This window comes from Euprymna scolopes, chromosome 30 (assembly GCF_053919585.1).
Source record: "Euprymna scolopes isolate OS-2025 chromosome 30, ASM5391958v1, whole genome shotgun sequence".
NCBI lineage: Eukaryota > Metazoa > Mollusca > Cephalopoda > Sepiida > Sepiolidae > Euprymna > Euprymna scolopes.
Window position 1 is genome coordinate 7,387,692 of NC_136511.1, and position 24,000 is coordinate 7,411,691.

Genomic DNA, 24,000 nt, shown 5'->3' on the forward strand with positions numbered 1-24,000 from the left:
GATCACCAAGGCAAAGAGTTCCTTCTCTTTGAACATTTCCTCGATATGAAAATCTGTTTCACATAACAGAGACACGAGAAGAAAATATGAGCATGCAAATCAAAAACGTATATTACGGAATATTAATTCATTAGAAGCTGCTTATGAAATAAGTATGCAAAGGAAAACCCCAAAAGCTGATTGTATTTGAAGATTACTATATATACGGTATTTCAAAATCTTATGTTGTATCGTGTAATTAAATAAGCAAGAGCCGTTTTTGTGTATATATACTTAGGAAAGGTAGAAAAACTTTATAAGCCTCTTATATTAACATATATAATAAAATCTAAGCCCCACCCACCATATATATATATATATATATATATATATATATATATATATATATATATATATATAAAGCTTAACGTCTGTGTGTGTGTCTGGTCACGAATAGGCTCCTATATGGTTGACTATTATAGAAAACTGATCACATATAATGATAGAAGATGTTTGTTTTTCTTTTGTTATTTTTTTTTTTAAATGAAACCTTGGTCCTTGCTCCTTTTAATTGAAAAAAAAATTAGGGCTTGAATTACATTTTTCGAGGAGTTATAAGCTTGGAAAGACGGGGTGGAATTATTCAATATTTTTCACGAAATTTCTGACACACCTACGAATAGGCTCCTATATGGTCGACTATTATAGAAAACTGATCACATATAATCATAGAAGATGTATCGAGACACAGGAATGGGTATGTTTGATCTGGCATAATGATGATTCATTAAAATTGTGGGGTCTGCGTGCGCGCATGATCCACAAAGTATTGAAATAAAAATTTTAAAAATTAAATAAAAATGTTTACAAGTGTTTTTGATATAGATGTACATAATAATACTTTGATAAGTATGTTTTAACTTAAATAGGGATGGTATAATAAAATTGTGGGGTCTGCGTTCGCGCCTGGCCTCCACAGATTGAAAATAGGCACAAACTTTAATAAAGCCTCTTATATTAACATATATAATAGTAAAATAAAAATAAAATCTAAGCCCCACAGCCCCTTTAAGAAATACGTTTCTTATCGTTGAGCACTTTCTGTTGAATTAAAAAGTCGGTCAATTTAGCTCTTATGCGTAGATCATCGTATAACGATTTGATCACTGTCTGTCTGACGTAATGAACATTTAAATTAAAATGTTTAAAAATTCAACGCTATTTCACATGATTAATGGTAGCCGAATGGATACGGCCTCCGCTAATCGAGCCAGAGATGTCTCGTGTCGCGGGGTTCGAATCGTTCGACTGGTAGTAATCGTGACACCCTGCACTGAAGAATCCCGAAAGGATGAAACACTAGTGTCTGTAGGTATTTAATTATTATAGTAAAAAATAATTATATATATATATATATAAGATAAAATTAAAAGCCAAGAACAATGCGAGATTTTTTTTTTTTTATATAGAGTAAAATTAAATGCAAACAAAAGAAATAAATTTTTTTTTTTTTTTGTTTGTTTTTCTTTTTCACACAAATTTTAACTCTAAACAACAGTAATTTTTTTTTTCTGTTGTATTCAATGGTGTTGTAAATCTGAATATATTTCAGACTTATTAGTCCATTTTCAAGAGAAGACAGCGGAGTGGCATAATGATGATTCATTAAAATTGTGGGGTCTGCGTGCGCGCATGATCCACAAAGTATGGAAATAAAAAAATTTAAAAATTAAAAAAAAATGTTTACAAGTGTTTTTGATATAGATGTACATAATACTTTGATAAGTATGTTTTAACTTAAATAGGGATGGTATAATAAAATTGTGGGGTCTGCGTTCGCGCCTGGCCTCCATAGATTGAAAATAGGCACAAACTTTAATAAAGACTTTTCATATCTATCTGCGTAAGTATACTTTGATAATTATGTTTCAGTTTGGAGAAATATGGTATAATAAAATTATGGGGTGTTCGTTTGCGCCTGACCTCCATAGAATGGAAATATGTCACAAAGTTTAACAAGGTTTTTTAATATAGATCCACAGAATATTGTGATAAGTGTTTCAGTGTGAACAGGTATGGTAAAATAAATTATGGGGTTTATCTATTTTATTTTTACTTTCATCATATTTTGCTTTGATTTTGATACCCCCAAATTCGAAGCTTCTCTTTATAATCCTTGCTTTTCATAACCTATCATACTTTCATAAATCAGAATCCATTTTCTGTAGGCTGTTTTTGAACCCAGTCAACGACGGGTACTTTTGCTAGTATATATATATATATATATATATATATATATATATATATTAGTAAAATAAATAAACTAAGCCACGCCCATTACAAAAATATATATCATAATAAAATAAATTCTAAGCCCCGCTTGCTACAAAAATATATGATAATAAAATAAAATAAATAAATTCTAAGCTTCTTCACTAAAAATATTTAAATAGTAAAATAGAATAACTAAATTCTAAGCCAACTATAAAAATATGTGATAGCAAAATAACAAAAATAAATTCTAAGCCCAGCCCATTGCAAAAATGTATGATAGTAAAATAAAATAAATAAATTCTAAGCCCCGCCCACTATAAAATATGTGATACTAAAAATAAATAAATTCTAAGCCCCGCCCTCTATAAAAAATATGATAGTAAAAGAAAATAAATAAATTCTAAGCCCCGTCTAATAAATAAATAAATTGTAAGTCCTGTCCACTAAAACATATATAATAGTATAAAATTCTAAACCTGCACCTCGCTCGCAAATAAAGGTGCACCATACACAATGAATATATAGCGATCAATTCAAATTCTCTGATGTAACGAAGAACAATTATTGAATAAGAAGAAAATAAAGCGAAGAATAAGAAAAAAAAAATTTCTTTCCCTAACATCACGTTTCCAACAGATTGATGTCCTATAAACTCTGACATTGCAATGTAAATCATATGATACTTTTAACTAACATACAAGCAAGAAAAAAAAAAGAAAAGAAAAATAAACAAACAAAAGAAAAAAAAAAGCGAATCGAACGAATAACAATTTATGTCTGTGTCTTGTTATGATCAACAATCGTGCCTCATTTACCAAAAATAACCAGAGGCAATTGTTATCGGTTTCCATAGAAACAAAACAAAACAAAGCCAAAAAGAAACAAAACAAAAAAGAAACAAAACAGAATAAAAGAAAAAAAAAAGAAACGAAACAAAAAAGAAACGAAACAAAAAAGAAACAAAGCAAAAAAGAAACAAAAAAAAAGAAACGGCTCTGTCATTTGGGAGAAATAGGCAACAACATTTGATCTCAATCTCTCACAGACAATAACGAAAAGAATTCCTGGCTTTCTAATTGCTCTCATGCCGAAGACTTGGTTAATGAGGAGGACATTGCAAGTTTAGGCACACAGAAACCAATTAGAACTTCCGAGAAGGCAAGCATACTAGTAAAATGGTTACTTGCAGAAGAAATAGATATTTCCGTGATAAAATATTTTTTTTTATTTGCTGGTATTACTACTGCACGATGAGGGTCAACTTTGTCCAAATCTCTAATCTACATCGCCGCTCTCATATTATATTAGGGAGGGGCGCTGAATTTGCATATGGGCTAATCGGCTGCCGTCTAGAGACACTCAAGCTGACCCCGATAAAACAGCGAAAAAAAAAAAAAGAAAAAAGAATTTAACATAAAAAAAGAACATTTTTATTAGTGCGTTTTTAAAATTCAATCGGGTCTGAAATTTGGAGCAACTCTTAAATTTAAAGTTTTTTTTTAAATTGGTGCTGCTTTTTTGAATTCGATGAGGACCATCTAATTAAGGAGTGCCTTTTATATTTGACGAGGGCTTGAAATTATAAAGTTTAAATTCAACGTGACCCTTTAACTGTAGTGTTTTGTTTTTAAAATTCAATCAGGCTTTCTAATTAGAGTGAGTTTAAATTTTCAAATGTGACTTTGTGCTGATATTACGCCCCTCCCTAAAAACCCTTAAAAATATTTCAAAGAAACTGGAATTTGGATAATATTCATTAATTGATGTCTAATATTGTTTTAATTTCATAAAAATCAAAGGTATTTGAACTTTTACAGAGGGTTTCCATCTCCCCTTTTACCACCTTTGCATGAAACTAAATATAGTTTACATGATGACTCCTTACGCCTAGCAACTGTGTTCCAAAATTCACATTGATCGGTTAATTAGTTTAGGACTGAATCCTTGATATACAGATCTATAAACATATACCTATACCTAACATTATGGTGAGGTACTGCTGCATGTCGAACTTACTATAAGAAATATATATATTCGAAAACGAGGCTACATAAAAGGGAGGTCACTCTCATATTCTTGTCTAAGGCTGCTAGAGTGGCCCTCTTAAAGCCAAAATTTTCCAAATTTGGCTTTTTTTCATGCAGTTTAGCATAATCACGTTGACACACTGATTCTCATCAGATCACCAAAGTTAAGCAACATTGAGCTTAGTACAGGATGGGTGACCATTTTGGAATTATAGGCGCTGTATGTGCTCTCTGCTTATCGAGGCATTGTTTCTAGTTGTCCTGAACCTCCACTTGCCACTGGTATTTAACAACTCCGACTTAGGAGAGGTGTGGTTCGAGATTGCGCAACTCTTGCCACAAGAATTCCACACGCAGGCACCCTCACAGTGAGTATCCAAGTCAAGACTGAAGGAAACTATAATTAGCCTTCATTAATTGTATTTGTCCTTTTTTAAAATCTTAACATACTGACTAAGGAAGGACCAGGTAAAATATTATATCTATATAAGTCATTGCTATATTGTCAGTTATCTCTCGGTTTGTTTGAATAACTTTTTTGTAAAAAGATCTTTCTATCACAAACCTTTCCATTTGTTTGTGGATGGGGATGGAGAGAGAAGCGGATTTTTTTACATCATAATTTACAATGCTTGTTAGCTCGAGTATTATAATGATATTCGAAAATGAGGCTACAGAAAAGGGATGTCACTCTCATATTTTTATCCAAGGTAGCCATATTAGACTTTTTAATGCAAAATTTGAGAATTTGGCAATTTTTGAAGCAATTTGACCTTAAAAAAAAATTATTTTAGCCTTTTTCAAAGCGTAACGTATGGACTTATTAAGGAAGGAACAAGTAGAATATTATATAGATGGAAGTCATCGCCATATTGTCAGTTATTTCTCGGTTTGTTTGAATAAATTTTTTGTAAAAGATCTTTTCTATCACAAACCTTTCCATTTGTTCGTGGATGGAGATGGTGGGGATGTTGTTTTTTTTACATCAATATTTACAAGAACGAGAAGGCTTGGAAACTGAAATCAAATAAATTTTAATAGAAAATACAGAAACGTATATTGATTGAGTGGGGACTCCACTCAACTGGAAGGACAAAGTAAAGTTATGACCCACTTCTCTTCAATATAAAAATTAGCACAGGACTAGAGCCATATAACTGGGAAGGGGGCCGACTATCAAAGTCATAAGCAGTCCTCATAACTAGGGCTATGGCAACAGCATATTCTTTTTATTGTTTTGACTCTTGAGTAAGTATCCGTTAATATCTTTTGTTTTATATAGACTGATGTGGTTCTCGGTTGATTAATTGTGTCTTACTGTGTCGAATATATGTAACCCCGCCTCATTGAAGTTCGTCTCGGACCTCTTTTATCTGGAATTCCCGGCTCATGTCGTCTGGTCCTTCTCTGATGGTTGTTACAGTGAATCCTGTATGCTGAAAACGAATATTGAAACCGCAGGCAGGAAGAAAAACAAACACGTGAAACTTTTCTACAGAATTGATTCCACAAACTTATATACAAATGTTTTTACAAATATCATTCAGTTCTTAGTAAGTTTTTTCAAAGTCTCAAATCTCTTCACACACAGCGTCAACCGGGTGGGGATAAGGAGGTAGAGTAGTCCCGTTCTCCCCAAAATCAACAAGCAATCTGACTAATTTTCGAGCGTATGTGGGTGGGGTGGAAGTCTCCCCAGCCAATCAAATCACACTAAACCCCAACTGCGGGTGTACGATTCAACCGCGATCTGAGACCCAATTCAAGATTAAAATCCTATAACCTTGAGGTCATCACCCATCACTCAGCCAGTACAATATGTTCTTCTAACATCCTCACATTTCCTGTTGTTGAGTTTTTCCCAAATAAAAAATATCTCAGGTTTTTCCAACCAAAAAGCAAATATATCTATTTTGACAATTAATTAAAATATATCTATATTTGTCCACCTTAATTTTCCGAGGCACCTGCTGTTACCTGGCATCGGGCTTCTGGGGGGATCTAAAGCTCCCCAATGAGGGATTACGTCACATATATACTTGAGAGTCAAGAAAATGTAAAGAATATTCTGTTGTCACAGCTCTAGTGATAACTAGGGCTGTGACAACAGCATATTCTTTTCATTGTTTTGACTCTTGAGTATATATCCGACACAGTTAGACACAATCAACCAAGAACCACATCACTCTACAAAAAAAAACATAAGATATCAATGGATATATACCTGAGAATCAAAACAAGGAAAAGAATATGCTGTTGTCATAACCCTACTCACAACACTATTTTATATCTCAGTCAGGGGAGATAATTTTGACAACGTCAAACTTTTTTTTAAAGAAAATGAGCATTGTCCTTTCACATATAGCACTTGATTTTCTTAAATAAGTACCCATTTTAGTACTCACCAGACTCAACGTTGCTTAACTTCAGAAGTTTTTATACTGAGAAATTCGTCTTTGAATGTTCGCTATGCATTGTTTTATAATGTTATTTAATATTATGTTGTATCATATGACATTTAATATTATGTTGTATCATATGACATTTAATATTATGTTGTATCATATGACATTTTATATTATGTTGTATCATATGACATTTTATATTATGTTGTATCATATGACATTTTATATTATGTTGTATCATATGACATTTTATATTATGTTGTATCATATGACATTTAATATTATGTTGTATCATATGACATTTTATATTATGTTGTATCATATGACATTTAATATTATGTTGTATCATATGACATTTTATATTATGTTGTATCATATGACATTTAATATTATGTTGTATCATATGACATTTTATATTATGTTGTATCATATGACATTTTATATTATGTTGTATCATATGACATTTTATATTATGTTGTATCATATGACATTTAATATTATGTTGTATCATATGACATTTAATATTATGTTGTATCATATGACATTTAATATTATGTTGTATCATATGACATTTAATATTATGTTGTATCATATGACATTTAATATTATGTTGTATCATATGGCATTTAATATTATGTTGTATCATATGACATTTAATATTATGTTGTATCATATGACATTTAATATTATGTTGTATCATATGACATTTTATATTATGTTGTATCATATGACATTTTATATTATGTTGTATCATATGACATTTTATATTATGTTGTATCATATGACATTTTATATTATGTTGTATCATATGACATTTTATATTATGGTTGTATCATATGGCATTTTATATTATGTTGTATCATATGGCATTTTATATTATGTTGTATCATATGGCATTTTATATTATGTTGTATCATATGACATTTTATATTATGTTGTATCATATGACATTTAATATTATGTTGTATCATATGACATTTAATATTATGTTGTATCATATGACATTTAATATTATGTTGTATCATATGACATTTAATATTATGTTGTATCATATGACATTTTATATTATGTTGTATCATATGACATTTTATATTATGTTGTATCATATGACATTTTATATTATGCTGTATCATATGACATTTTATATTATGTTGTATCATATGACATTTTATATTATGTTGTATCATATGACATTTTATATTATGTTGTATCATATGACATTTTATATTATGTTGTATCATATGACATTTTATATTATGTTGTATCATATGACATTTTATATTATGTTGTATCATATGACATTTAATATTATGTTGTATCATATGACATTTAATATTATGTTGTATCATATGACATTTAATATTATGTTGTATCATATGACATTTAATATTATGTTGTATCATATGACAATTCAAACCACTCAACTGGAAGGACAAAGTAAGGTTACGAACCACTCCCTTTGAGTTTCAGGTCCAGATGATTCGTTAGCAGAAACTGGCTCAAGAATAGTCCATCGTAGGAATTTGTAGGGGTGCTGCCCCAACATAACCCTATTTTATATCTCAGTCAGGGGAGATAACTTTAACAAGGTTAGATTTTTTTTTTAAATGAATGAGCATTGTCTTTTCACATACAGTGCTTGGTTTTCCTAAATAGTTACCCTTCTAGTACTGACCAGATTCAATGTTGCTTAACTTTGGTGATCCAACACAAACTAATGTGCCAATGTGATTATACCATTTATATAAAGGTGATTAACTGTGTACACTATTGCCTATGCATATGTATATGCCATTAGACATAAAGGCGATTAACTTTGTACTTGATTGCATAATCCTCAACGGATGCACACTTTCTGAATACACACTCCTTCCATATTGTTTGCAACTTTGCTAATCTTTCTACCATTAACAAAGGGAGTTCTATATCTCTAATGAAGTTGATCAATCTAGCATTGTAAGGTTCACCTAAAGTTTTTATACTGAGAAATTCGTCCTTGAATGCTCGGTATACATTGCTTTTATCATGCCATTTTACTTTTTTGTTTTAATTTTCTGATCACTTTGTTTTTCATGGGGATGGGGCATTCTCTCGGATGCCAAACATTCTCCCGGATGCCAAACATTCTCCCAACATTCTCCCATTAGTTCAGTTACTCCAACCGAGAGATCTTTTTAAGATTCTAATTTTACATATCGGAGATGGATTGCATATTGGCCACTACAAAGTGGGTTTTGTAGTGACAAAGTTTACCTTTGGATATCTATATGAAAATGCTTAAAACTGTTTCTGCACCTATTGCTTGACGCATCGACTGAATTAATAAAAAAACGAATACAACCGTTTTAAGCCAATGAGATACTTTTTTTTAATTTATCCATCCTGCCATTTTGATCCACCTCGAATGCATAAAAAGTCAGATTTTTCCTCAAATAAAGAATTTGAGCAAAAGTCTACAACAGAACTAGCATCTATTTTATGTCAGCTACCCATTTGCTTCTCTGTTTGCCAGCAGTTTTTCTACTTGTGACATGGCCGTTATGCTTGAATCTTGTTTGTTACAGTTCAAACCTCGCTCAAACACCCACGCTGTCTGGCACTGTTGCAAAGGAACAAACAACCTTCTACTGCTCCAGTAGATATCTCACTCCCGATGCAATTCTCTACCTATATAAAAGCCAGGTACGGCCAACGATGGAATACTGTTGCCACATCTGACCAGGAGATGCTAGAAGCAGCTTATCCTGCCTTGGCAGAGTTCAAAATAGACTTTGTAGCTTAGTGGAGGATGCCCTTTTCTCTTCCCTGCAATGTCTTTCCCACAGAAGAGACGTTGCGAGCCTGTCTTTGCTTTATCGTTATTTTCATGGCAAGTGCTCATCAGAGCTTCAATCTATGGTTCCCGTTTGCCAAACTTTCACGAAAAACACTTATCTGGCCAAAACCAGTATCAATAATTTCTCACACTCTTTGTCTGTTCCTAGACTTAAATATAGATTCCACGAACAAAGCTTCTTTCTCAATAAAGTCAAATACAAAGTTAATCGCCTTAGAACTGCGTGCTTGTGGAACTCTCTTCTGATTGCCTGCTTCCCAGCTGACTACAATCTGATTGTCTTCAACTCCTTGTAAACAAGTTCTTGATGAACCATTCCCCCCCTAAGTAATCCAATTTAATCCTTATCCTCGAGTGGCCTCCGGGCCTTGGTAAGTGGTGATTCCTGTGTAAAAAAAAAAAAAAATATAAACAAAAATAAATAAATCCGACTTGGCTAATTTTTCTGTTTAAGTAAAACAAATTAATCACCATTAATTTCCAAACAATGCCTGCCTCTTGTTTTTTTGTCAACCATGAGATTAACAACACCCTGTCCTCTCGACACCAGCTTAAAAGTTTCTCGCCACCACCATGGGACTACATGTCCATCTCACTCGGAACACGTTTTTCTTTCTGTTTCACTACACGCCGGCTGTAGACAGCCATTTTTTTGTTTTCGACTTTACACATCCATCTTTTTTAATGTGCATTTTTTCTTCTCTCGACCACATGGTGTGCTTTTTTTTTTTTCTTATCACACAAGCCCGCACACATTTCCTAATTTGTATATGTGCTTTTTCGGCTACTGTTGTTAATATCTTCGCAAGCTAGCTATCCTACAGCTCCTGCTGATATATTCCTTGCACACTCATACATGCTTTGTTACATACTGAGAATTCGCCCTTGAATGTTCGGTATACATTGCTTTTATAATGCCATTTCATATTATGTTGGATGACAATTCAAACCAAAATGTAATGCACGGACTAACTAGGGAAGAAAGAAGCAGGTGGGCTCCCTTTATCATGCTAGAAGGCTACTCACACCTGAGAGTGTCCTGTACCTCTACAAAGCCACCATTCGCCCATGCATGGAGTATTGTTGCCACATCTGGGCTGATGCATTTACTGCTAGTCTCTCTCTCTCTCTCTCTCTCTCTCTCTCTCTTGGATATGGTCCAAAAAAGAGTCTTCAATCTAATAGGTCCCACTTTGTCAACTAAGCTCCAACCCCTGTCCCATCGCCACAATGTTGTATCTCTCTGCTTGTTTTAAAAGTATTTTACAGGAATGTGCTTTGAGGAACTCGTTGCACTTGTGCCCCCTCGACGTACATATCCCTGACAAACACGCTTAGCAACAAAATCACACCCCTTCACTGTTGAAGTTCTTAAATGCTAGAAAGCTTTTTCCTCTATTAGCTTCTTCCCTTGAACAGCTAGATTTTGGAATCCCCTTCCTGTTACATGCTTTCCTGACTGTACTGATGTACAGAAGTTCAAATGTAATGTAAACAAACATCTGTTAATGCTTCTTGGGCATGGCCCCAAATAGTAGCCCCTTCTGTCCAAGTGGAGATATGCCTTGGTAGGGTTAGGGTGAACGTGAGTAAAAAAAAAAAAAAAAACAAAAAAAAAAAAAAACAAAAAGAAAAAAAAAAACTAAATAAAAGCAGAATTTTATAAAGAAAAGTAGAAATTTACGAGAATTAGTATCGAATCCATACTTGCGTGAATCAGATATGGATTTCACAGAGCACAAAGTGTTCCTCGGCAACTTTTAAGACCATAATGTAATCATCTTTTTTGCTTGTAGGCAAATGAGAGAGAGAGAGAGAGAGAGAGAGAGAGAGAGAGAGAGAGAGAGAGAGTGGGGGGGGGAGAGTGCAGGAGAAAGAGAAACAAATGTAAACTCCGGAAAGCAGATAATATATCCTCGGGTTGAGGATATAGGCATTGTGCAGAGTGACTTTGAAAAAAAAAAAAAAATGCCACTGACAAAAACGTTAATAAAATCCTCCAAAAATCGAGGCTGGTGTATAGAATGTACTCGATAATTAATGAGATAAGAAAGTTGCAGCTGACAGAATGAGTTATTTTCCTTGAATGGTAATGAAAAAAGTCGAGACGATTTAAGACAGACATTTCGATACACCACAAATAAAAATCCTTAAGTCTGCATCGGTTTAGAGATGAAAACATTTCAGACATAAGCGTGACAGATCAATGTGAATACCATTTCAGACTTAAGCATGACAGACCAAGGAAAATATTATTTCAGACTTAAGCATAGCAGACTAACAAAAATCTTATTTTAGACTTAAGCATGATAGATTAACGAAAATATTATTTCAGACTTAAGCATGACAGATCAAGGAAAGTATTATTTCAGACTTAAGCATGATAGACTAACGAAAATATTAATTTAGACTTAAGCATGGCAGACTAATGAAAGTATTATTACAAACTTGAGCATGAGAGAGTAACGAAAATATATTTCAAACTTAAACGTGACAAATATATCCTCTTATTGAAATGTGTTGCTAATGTAAAAACAATTCAATAAATTAAAATATTTCAGCTGTGTGACATCGAAACTGATAGACCAACGCACGCTCTTATAGGTATCCATTGATACATCTAAAAATATCCCTGTCCATCGTTGTTTCATTATAAATAGATTTGGAATAATCCGAATGTCTTGCTAGCAAGAAAAGGTCAATTCCTCCCGACGAAATTGGATTTCCTTTGAATGTGAGCCAAAAAGGCGGCAGATTTTGATAAATTACCTCATCATACTACAAACTCGTTACACCTGTGGACATTTCATCATTAATTCGATTCCGTTGCAACAAACGCCTGCCCCCACTCCCTTCCCCGCAGTTTCTTTGGATGCACTCAATCAACTTTGTAGTGATGCGGAAGTTCATTGGATGCACAGGACGTTTTAATTGTTTCAGAAAAAAGTCATCTATTTGGAATTGATTTCTTATTTTCTTTCTTTCCGCATTTAATTCTCGCGCTTTTAATGAATTGGGTGTATTTTGGTTTTCTGTTCTTTATTTTCCTCGCGCCTGTTTTCTCAGAGTTTTATTTATTTGATAAACTACTAGCAGATGAACCTGGCATTGTCCGGGCGTAAAATACAAAGAAGAAGAAATAATACAAAGCTGAACCTGCAACATATCATTTGCAATGGTTATTGAAAGAGGTGGAGAATGCTTGAAATCTGGAGAGATTTGTGGTCGTTCAGACTCCAAGGAGGTCCCGAAAAATATATCCCCGGCCGACAAAGCTGGACGCAGCTGAAAGAAGAATCCAGTCTTTAGTAATAAAAGTTTGCCCATTCTGTTTACAGGAAGAATTATTGTGATAATATTTATTGGCTTAACAGTATGTTCCGGAGGCGGCTGGAAATGGTTGCATTGACATCTCCAGATTTTGACAGCTGTCGCAGGTTAATAAAATCATCGGAAATTATGTTTGCACAACCACATGCTTGACAGGAACAGCTTCATTAAAGCAATTACATTCTCTGGCGCACATGCAGATGATTAATTAGGGACAATGAGTTTGTATCATTTCAACTGAACAGTTCAGGTTACACAGAAAGACATCGCAATAATGGAGAAGTAGTTACGTGAACCTCAGGGTAGACTGACGAAGGGTTTGAGTTTTGGTGTTGTCCGTAGCACCACATTGACTAGAGATATTGGCAAGCTTAATGCTGACCCTCTAAGATACAATTTTAAAAGAGTATTGGCCCTTAAAAACATCCATTTTACCATTTGGAGCTTACTGTTATCTCAACTTCAATTACCAAGACGAGAAGTCACAGACATAAAATCCATAAACTCCATTAATCATAACTTACGATAATATCTTGCTGGAGTTTTCCAAGCTCTATATTAAATGCCTTGTTGAATCTTGCTTCCCTAATAACTGGAAGATGGCATCTGTGGTACTAGTGTACAAGAATTCTGGTGAAAAAACTGATTGGAAATTTCCTTTCTGCTATCTGCTTCCCTGACTATACTGATATGCAGAAGTTTAAATGTAATGTAAACCAACATCTTGTTAATCTTTCCTAGGTACGGTTCTAAATAGTAGCCTCTTATGTCCCAGTGGCGATATGCCTTGTTAGGGGTGAACAGGAGTAAAAAAAAATAAAATAAATAAAGGAGAAAAAGGTTATTCCAAAAGCAAATGAAAGTTAGTTTGAGTTTTGACGTTGTCTGCAGCATATTTATAAGAAGTAATAGGGTTAAGTTTAGGTGAGAATTAGAGATTCGAGTTTTGGTGTTGTCCACAGCAAGATCTTTTCAACTGCACCATTTCGTCAATAGAGGGCAGACAATGCAGTGTTGCATTATATAATCCTCCTTTTCAAATTTGCATACGGTTGGAGCAATTTTCTAACTCCCAACTAGTCATGGCAAGTTTTGATCTCCTTACTCCTTTTCTCTTAAGTGTTTTCCACTTCTTAACCGGAAGTGAGAGCTTCAGAAGGAGAAATTCCCATGTCAGTAGGAGAGGGGCCCATTATCTAGCCATCTGGTACTCAACTGTAGTCTAATCTGTTCCTAAGATGTTGTTAGGGGTTCGACCTAGCTGAGGAAGCTTCACCTTAATTTCAATCGTTGGATTGCTGGTTCATATAAGAAGATGGCGTTCATCACTTTGAGCTTTTGTGATCTCGGCTGGCAGCTTCCTGTTTTCACATCTGATGCTTATGAAAGGATCACATCAAATGCTTCATCAAACATTTGTGTTTTTCTTCTGTTTTTACAATACTTCTGTCATCAACAAATGTTTTCTGCTTCTAATAATTATATATATATATATATATATATATATATATACTGGCAGGGAAACCCAGCCATGTCCGAGATTGAATGAGGATCACCGAATGTTCCACAATTCCAATATTTTATTTTCATTGAAATCGGTAAAATCACTTGTTTTTCAATCAAATCGATTAACACCTGCTCTGGGAGGAAGCTTCACATGCTCTCCTTATAGTGACTTAGTCCATATTGCATTGTAGCTTACATTGCACTGTAGAGAACTTACTGTTGCTTTTATAACATTATTTTTATATGATGGCTTGAATTCAAGTTTAAAATGCAAAAGGCAAGTATCATGGTTCAGTTGTATTTTAAACAAAAAAACATTCATTTCGAATGTGTCTCTGCCTTATCAAAGAACCTACCATTGATTTTATGTGCCAGGCCGATCTTCATGTGTGGTAATAAAACATAAAATGCACTTGCGATGGCAGGCTGTATAAGTTAACTTTGGTCAAAATCGGACTGTCCATTCATTAATAGGATTTTTCTGATAGTCGATTTTCTCTACTTATCTAAGACATTCTGATACATAATCTATCTAAGAACACTCCCAGTCCCCCAGTATATTTATGTGAAATTTCTAAAAAAATTAGTCCAGCCGTTTTGGAATCCATAAGGAACAAACACACACACATTGTAATGCTGTCACTTGAGCGGAACCTCATTGCCTCACCAGTGTAGGTAGAAGATTCAAGCAAAGTGGGACTGGTGCTGTCCACTAATTGCGATAATACTTACAAGCCCTGATTACATTAGTTATACATCCACTAATAGATATCAGGATGTATGTATGTGTGTTGGCTGAATAATAGATTGAACAAGCGAAACTGGATTGAACAATTAATTATTTTGCTTAAGATTGGTTCCCAAGCAAAGAGGTAATGTCAATTTACTTTATGATTTTGATTGATGATAAAAAATATTTCAACCTAGAGGTTGACCTGTTCACCCTGGCAAAAAACCAAGACGTGAGATCACATTTATCCTTGGGAAGCCTGGTTTAGGACAATCAGTCTGGCATAGATGGTTGACCAATTATCTTCCAGTGACAATCGGCATAGCAAGCGTTGATTGGTAGATGAGAAAATCGCTATTCACTAACCAAGCATTCCCTGAGTATAAATTGCAGTGCACAGTCGTTTATTGTGAATCAGACAGTGTGACAGAGAGTTTGGTCAGATGAAAGAATCTTCAAGATATTTCAGAGATCCGTGACACCTCTCTAAGAAATCCTAGTAACTAATTTGTAACCAGCAAAAGATATTCCCCCCACCCTGAAAAAAGAACATAGAAAGCTTGGATGCGTCCATCTGGCCAAAAGATACCCTAGAAAAGTGAAGAGAAGAGAAGACTAAGTTAAAACTCAATTTCTTAATAACGCACAGGAACGAACAGCCCCCGCCCTTTCTGTCTGAGGGGGAAAACCAGAGGAAAGAAAATAATGGCATCCGCCACTAAGCTTGTTGAGCGAAAACGTCGCTACATTAATTCGGTTTCTCTTTTCTCTTAATAACTATTTCTTTTTATTATCTATTGTTGTTTTGTTTTACTGATTTGAACTATATGTGATTGGCATTGTTTTTAAATATATACGTTCAGAAACCAGACAGGGGCTCATGTCATCCATATTACATGTATCGCTGCTGACAGGAGTGCCACTTTCGTTTTGTTTTGCCTTTATTCTCTCGCCGAGAATAGTGGCACATCCACCCGTTGAGTGAGGATCTCACATGAATAACGATACATCAAACCACTGAGCGAGGAACTTCTATGGATAACGTTATATACGACAATACTATTGTATTTACACATTGTGGAGTGATCAAAGATTTTTATAATCACCGTGTTAGAAGTTATATTATACGAGCAAGGCTACATGTTGTAACTGTTAGAATATTTTATAAGCGTGGCTGGCTCACCATTTGATTGCATGACTTATGTTACATACACAAAGTACCTTATATATTGTATATTACATACATATATATATATATATATATATATATATATATATATTCTTTGTCCAAACAATAAATTTTTGTTTGGAAAATTATTTTTTCTGAATGAAATTTAAATATAAAAACTGTAAATTTTAATTTGCTCTATCTAATATATCGAACAATTTTATTTGGCTGGGATTGTCATAAATAATATTATTACCTCTCAAAAGTATTTTGTAAGACTTGAAACCATAAGATTCATTAATCTATGATCTAATTCATCTCATTATTCTCATATATATAAACAGTATTTGATTTACTGTAACTTATGACTTGCATACATTGTCTTCTTTGGTTTATTGGTTGTTTTACAGCATACAAACCCTTTTCAGTTTTATTTAATACCGAATCCAGTAATTTTGGTAAATTTTTTTATACTTTTTAAAAGATTAATATTTAAAAGAAGTTTTAAGCCAATTTACCATAAATAGTGTTGAAGTCTGTAATCTACGTTTAGCCATTTTTAATTTTAAAGAAGGAAATAAGTACGCAAGAAAAGCGGAAGCAAGTGAGCCACATCTAATTTAATCGTCTAAAAATGTGTAATGAAGCTGACAGGGGATAAACATGCTTTCTAGTGCAGATGGGATCAAGAAGTCAAACCAAATGAAACTGATTGACTGGGGTTTAAAACTGAAACAATCTTGACAAGGACGCATGTTGAGTGCATAATGATGTGTCAATGACGTAGCGACCCATATCTCTCCTCTACCCCTAAAATATCCCTCCTCTACCCCTAAAATATATAGAAACGCACATAGTACATTTTTAGTAAGTCAGTTAATTCAGTTTGATTTAGAATTCAGTTCGAATTTCGAGTCGATGGTTTGGGTCCAAATCGTCAATTATTCTGAGAGACCGGTGGAAGCGGTAAGAAATAATGATATATAGTGGACGAATTGATAGAGAAATTCCCACCCTTCTTCTAAGGATAGGCAAAGAACAGGGACGCAACATTTGACAATGAAACAAATAAAGTTTCAATTGCGTTTGTTGTTATGAGAGAGCTTATGTTTCAGGAGCCGACGTCGGAACACAAACCACTCGAGGAACGGGTTTGTTTTACTTATATTTTATAAACCCCTCCAAAAGGGCTGAAATGTTGTAACGTGAACATTTGATGCAATATAAGCAGACACCCTCCCACAGCAGAACAAATGCTGGTTTGAGACACAAGGAGCTACTATGAGTTAAGAACACTACTTACAAGGACACTAAGCGGGTAGTTGAGCAACGAGATATCTGTTCATGTTACATTTAAATTTTTACATATTAGTATAATCAGGGAAGCAGGAAACACAAAGGGAATTCCAAAGTCTAGCAGTTTAAGAGAAGAAACTATTAGTGTAGAAGGTTTGCCAACGTCTAGAGACCTGTACAGTGAAAAGGGTGGGATTTTGTTGCTTGTCGTGTTAATTGGAGGCATTTACGTTCGTCGGAGCACATCCCATTAAAATACTTGTAGAACAAGTACAGGTATGCCACACTACAGTGATGGGACAGGGATTGGAACTTGACTGACAGTGAAAGACGTACTAAATTGGATACTCATTTTTGGATCCTGTCTTATCATATTGTATGAATCTGAAGATGTTATTGTTGGCATTGGTTTCCTCGATATTTCTTTTATCAGAATTCTTTCTAGAAAAGTATAGGTGATGACGAAGAGACCACGTAAAGGTTGCCAATGTCCTAAGTGAAAATGATTTTTGTGGAACGAACTGGATTCAAACTTGGGACTCCAATCTGTCATGATAACCACTAGATCACCATCACCTCCCTGGACGCTGAGAGAGACTTGTGGTTAATGCACCAGCTTAGATGTGGTTATGTATTTACTTCTCTCCTCACTCCCTATCCAGCAGGGAGTGGAGAGAGGAGAGGACAACAGAAACTGATGCTGGAGGATAGGAGACGATGCAGAAAGCAGAACCAAAAGGCCGTAGACCCCAGCAGACAATCCTCCTTCCTGTGTCCATGTAGCAGAGACTGCCATTCCCAAATAGGGCTCCAGAGCCATGCTCAAAGATGCACAAAGACAATCTGCTGAAACACCAAAGTGCATGCCATTATCTCTCAAGATAGAAGATTGCCTACTTAGATTAAAAATGGCTGACCGTGATTGTTGATCTCAACACTATTTATCGTAGAGTAAATTGGCTTAACATTTCTTTTAAATATATATATATTTTTTTAAGGCATATAGGTCACAATTGAGAAGGTAAAGACAAACAGTTTTTACATTATTTGGATTACTGTTCCCATTTTGATATTCTCAAAACATTTCAGTCAATGTAACCTCCGACCTTCTTCGGGAGTATCTTGTCGAACTTGGGAATCTTTCTTTTATACAGAATTTCGAATGAACCCTTTTATCTAACCCTTAGGGTTAGCTTACTCTCATTCTGTTAACCAGGATTGGACAGAATTAAATTCTTATTATCGTCTGCACTGAGGATTGAACCTTCAATCTCCAAAAGAGTGTCACTTAGAAATTAAATTATATTTAGTACCTTATCCGTTATACCATAAGTCCTTGTGATCGATCATGGCTGATGGAATAAGAGCATACTACCCTCATAGATTAAATAAACAACTACAACTCAACTGCTATTAACGAGAAAGAGAGAGAGAGAGGCAGACGAGTTCTACAGTCACTGCTGCTACTACAAGATGCTACTAACCACATATTTGTTGTGTTCAAAGAGTCTCGACACTATGCATTATTTTTATAGTCATTCCAATAATTCTTGATTCAGTTTCATCGTGAAAATAGGTGGGGTGGGGGGAAGTAAAATTTAAATTAACCAATTTGAAAATGATTATTTTCTTCTGTGAAGAAAATATTTTGATGAGGTAATTAAGAAAGAGCCAAAAGGAGAGTTTAACAAGTGCAGCATAATTGCGACTTTGAGCAAATTGTTTTGCACTCGTCTCCTCTAGTTGGACACTAGTGGGTTTAACCACGGCCCCCGAGATATAGAAGGCCTGTTAACTGAAAAATGCCTGCAGGTAATGTAGGTAAGATTTGTTGAACTGTTACTGTCGATACTATATGATGGCATTTTAAAAAAAAGAGCATTAAACCATGTTAAAAAAGAAAAGAAAGGAACCCAATTCGATTAATAATGAAACTGAACTTTATTCAATATAAAATATAAATATTATCTATGTAAAATTACGTAATGTTTAAAGCAATATACAATCTAATACTGATAAAACTGAATTATGAATTTAGGGAACAAACAATTAAAGAAACATATTAAACACAAACAATTCTTGGCCTTCGGGACAAGATCACAGTGCAGTATCTGTTCTGATGCTACAATTCGCCTTTTCTGTTCTCGGCCGGTGGAAGAGAATTCCTTCATGACTGAAACAATTTTAATTTTTGTTCCTATCTAGAATGCCCCATTATTGGGGAGCTGGATTTTCCCCCACAAGATTATAAGTTGAAATATTTAAATAACTGTTACTTTTAATACAGAAATTACATTTAAAGGATTGGCTTTCTGTTCTTCTATGTTCACTTTTTTCCCATGTTTTTCATCAAAATGTGTAGCATATTTTCATCAGTTACATGGTTAGGAATCCTATACTCCGCTATAGTCTTCATTTTCATATCAGTGCAGAATACATGAATACGGAAATAAAGTTCACATAACTACTAAAAGACAATCATACTATAATGTAAACACTGGTTAAAAACTAAGAAAATATAGTAAATATCTACGATATTAAATCAGGGTGGTGGTGAATTTGGGTGGTGACATTATTTTTATTTCACTCACTAGGAGTTGTCTCACAGGCTATGATTAGTGATCGCTCACTGGCAGTAACCTGTGGTATTCGTTGGAGACTGCGTGACAACAAGTCTCTCCAGATTTTCACTGTTCTCCACCTCTTGACCACTCGTGCAGATGATTGCACATTATCGCAACAGCCGTTTGCCATTGATTTTTTGTTGGCATTGCCCATTGGTGTTTCCTAGAGTTTGGGTGACAAAATGCCTCCCCAAGGTACCAGATTTGAACTGCACACTTCCAGTGGAAATCTGATTAGTACTATCCAACTTCAGACTTTCCATCCTCCCTGACCCTTCACAATTATTTCAGCACGGTAAGTACATGGCACAAATACCAAACAACATTTATTTATAAGATAAAACAAAAGAAAATATATTAACTAAAATTTAATGTACTCTTTATTTTTAGTTCATATCAAAACTTTAATTAAAACTGATTAATTAATTAATTTTTAAGATGAATTTGTGTTAGTATGTTTCGGGAGAGAATATTTCCTATTTCATTTCCCATTTCAGTCATGTAAATTATTTACAGATAAAATGTTATAAAACAAACAAACAATCAAACAAACAAACACTTTTAAATTTTAAATATATTTCAAAGAAATAAATTACGCCCGGTGCTAAAATATTGAATTCATCGATCGTTTTAGTTAAAAAAACAAAAAAACAACAAAAAATATGTTGTGAAAAATGCTTCTAACTTTAAAATGTTTGGAAATACTCAATGAAAAATTTTATTTATTATCAAAAGAACGAACTGAAAAATATTATCATATAAAAGTTGTTTTGCAGTTTAAAAACTTAAATAAAATGAAATATTCGACTTCCTTTGATAGATTTAAAAATTAAAAAACAACCCACTTACTGTTATATTTTGTTAGATTAAAATTATCCCAATGTGAAAATATTATAATGATTACAAATATATAATTATCCAAATGGAGAATTGTTTTTTCTCTTTAGGAGAATAAAAAACATGCACAATCTTAGACAACGAAAAATATATTTTATGGCCACGTAGTTGAACACCGGAAATTTTCTTTACCTACATGTTGATCTGGTAATGACGTTACACTGTCATGTTCACTGGCCTACTCTCTCGGTAGCCGTGGGTTAATCAACATGGACAGGGTGTCAAATACACTAAGCATATTTTTATCATTACAATTTCTGCTTTTCTCTTACTAATGGAGATTTGGAATCTGTCAATCTGAAGCCAAAACTACACAATCACTTTTATATTTTTTATGCTCACTTCAGATGTGGGTAGTGCAGGCAGCATGTTTTATTATCATGAATGGTATCCTCCCAGGCATTACTTTTTCTTGAGGGAGAAGAGAAGGGTAGCGTTATATATGTATTCGTTCATCATGATATATTCCTAGGCATTCCCTCCTCTCTTTTTTTTTTTTTGGTAGGCAGGGATAGTGTATTATTTGTTTTTCTTTTGTTACGAGACCATCTTTTAAAACGTTACTGCTTACTTGAGGGAGGATGTTGTAGTATCTGTTTTTTTTTTTTTTTTTTGTTATCATGAAAACATCCATTCCGGCATTTTGTCACAAGATCATCCTTCCAAGCATTACCTTCTATTTGAAGGAGAGTGGTGTAGTATCTGTTTTGTTATCATGACAACATCCTCCCAGGCATTATCACTATCTTTCTTTTGTTTGGGTGTGGTGGTGGTATCTGTTTTGTTTTCGTGAGAAATCTGTCCAGACATTATATCCTTTTTTTGGAGGATAGTCCAGTATCTATTTTGTTGTTTTGAGAACTCCTTCCAGGCATGATTTCCTCCTTTCAGGGGGAGGGAGCATATGTCGAGAAACAAAAAACAAAAAAAAATATAAAAAGAGGATTTTGCTGGTTAAGAAAAAATTAAGTTAAAATATGGCAATCAATAATTTGTCTAAATCCTACTGGAATTGCTTTTCATAACAAATTTTTTCCTTTGATTTTTTTTCTAGACTTCCTTTTTTTGTTTCCTTCCTTTCTTTATTTCGTCCTTTCTTGTGTCTATCTATTTTATTTTATTTATTTTTCTTTCTTTCCTTCTTTCTTTATTCGTTAGTTTTCCTTTTCTCTTTTTGTTTCTTAGTTCTTTCATTTTTCTTCCTCCTTCCTTCCTTTTTTTAAAAAATTTCTTTCAGCGCTTAGTTCTTTCTTTCTTTTCTTCCATTTTTTCTTTAATTCATTAGTTATTAGTAGACGTTTTGTCAGTTAAAAACGGGGAAAAGTTATAGCTCGTTGACTTAGAATGTATGCTCTATGCCAAATTGATGGTTAGATATGGCTAAATTTGTGTTCATTTTTGCATTAAATAAAAATCCCTATTAATCCATAACTGTGCATCAAATGGATACCATAATACAAAGTTGGCTGCAACATACCATAACAAAGGTCTATACATAATTTCAGCCAGATTGGTTCAATAGTTTCCGAGAAAAAGTGAGAATAAATGTGGTATTGTTGTGACTAATCCTTATTAATCCCTATTAATCTCTTACTGTGCATTTAATTGATACCACAATACTTAGTTCGCTGCACCTTAGCATAACAAACGTCTGTATATAATTTCAGCCAGATTGATTCAGTAGTTTCTGTGAAAAAGTGTAAGTAAATGTCGTATTGTGGTTATTAATCCCTAACTGTGTAGTGAACGTTTACCATAATACTTAGTTTATTGTGTTAACCACATTTTTACAGACGGGACCCACACGTTGTAGTGGTCTACGTCGCAAAAGGAGACCAAAGCAAAGAATAACTCGAACTCACTCTTTTCTTGCAACAACAACATTTATTTCCTCATTTGACCCCACGTGTGACTTCTCGTTTCTATTGTGACGTCACCCACGTCTCTAATGTGATCATCTTCTCTGACGCATGTTCTCTCAAACGTCGTTTCGAATGTGCTCTTTTGTCTGTTGCTGATCTTTTTCATAGTCTTTTTCTTTATCCTTGCGATGACGTCATTCCGCATTTTGTATGCATTTGCATACGTGCTCTGTTACAATTGCACTTTATCATAACAAAGGCCCATACAAAATTTTATCTAGATCAGCTCAGTACTTTCTGATAAAAAGTGGAATGGACAGACAAACGAATAGACAAACTAAGAGAAATATTATATAGATTTTCTCTTTCTTCTTCCCCCTTTCCTCTTGCATTTTGTTTCTCCCACCTTTTAACAACGTTATCAGCCATAAATTAATTTAAAAAAAAAACAACAAAAAAAAACAACAAAACTTTGTCGCCTTAATTAGAAGCGACTTTGCAAATCTAATTAGAAGACTGCGAACGATATGCAAGAGACGCGCATAATCCGAAACTAAACAAACAAATAAAACAACAATAAAAAGCAAAAAACAAAATAGAGAACGAAAACCATTTTGGAATTTTGATCAAATTATATCCTGGAGCAATTTTGATGAATTATTTTCAGATAAATTTATTGATCCCGATCGATTCCTTTCATTGTTTGAATGTCAGATGCCCCCCCCCCCCCGCCCCGCAGAGAATTCTGCCCAGATAAAATGTTCACTCAATTTATTTAACCTTTAGGATTACACAATATTGTACCTTGGTTTTCCTTTAATTTTTCCGCTGTACGGCATCTCAAGCCTTTTAGACTTATTTGTTCCTGAATCACTACACAATGCACAATCCATTGATTAATTAGTGTGTTCCATTGTATGACATACTAGCAGGGCTGCCCAGCATTGTCTGGGGGAAAAAGTGTAACATATCCCTCTCTCTCTCTCTCTTTCTCCCCCATCCCCACACTCTTTTCTCGTCCGCCCAGCCTATTTCTCTCTCTGGACATACATACATGCACATTTGA

General features: G+C 34.0%; 1 protein-coding gene across 3 annotated transcripts in view; it reads right to left on the reverse strand.

Moving 5' to 3' along the window:
* The window catches only part of LOC145254646 (protocadherin Fat 4-like), a 1,852,201-nt gene that overhangs the window by 299,223 nt on the left and 1,528,978 nt on the right, over positions 1-24,000 (reverse strand). The gene's annotated exons all lie outside the window — the stretch shown is intronic.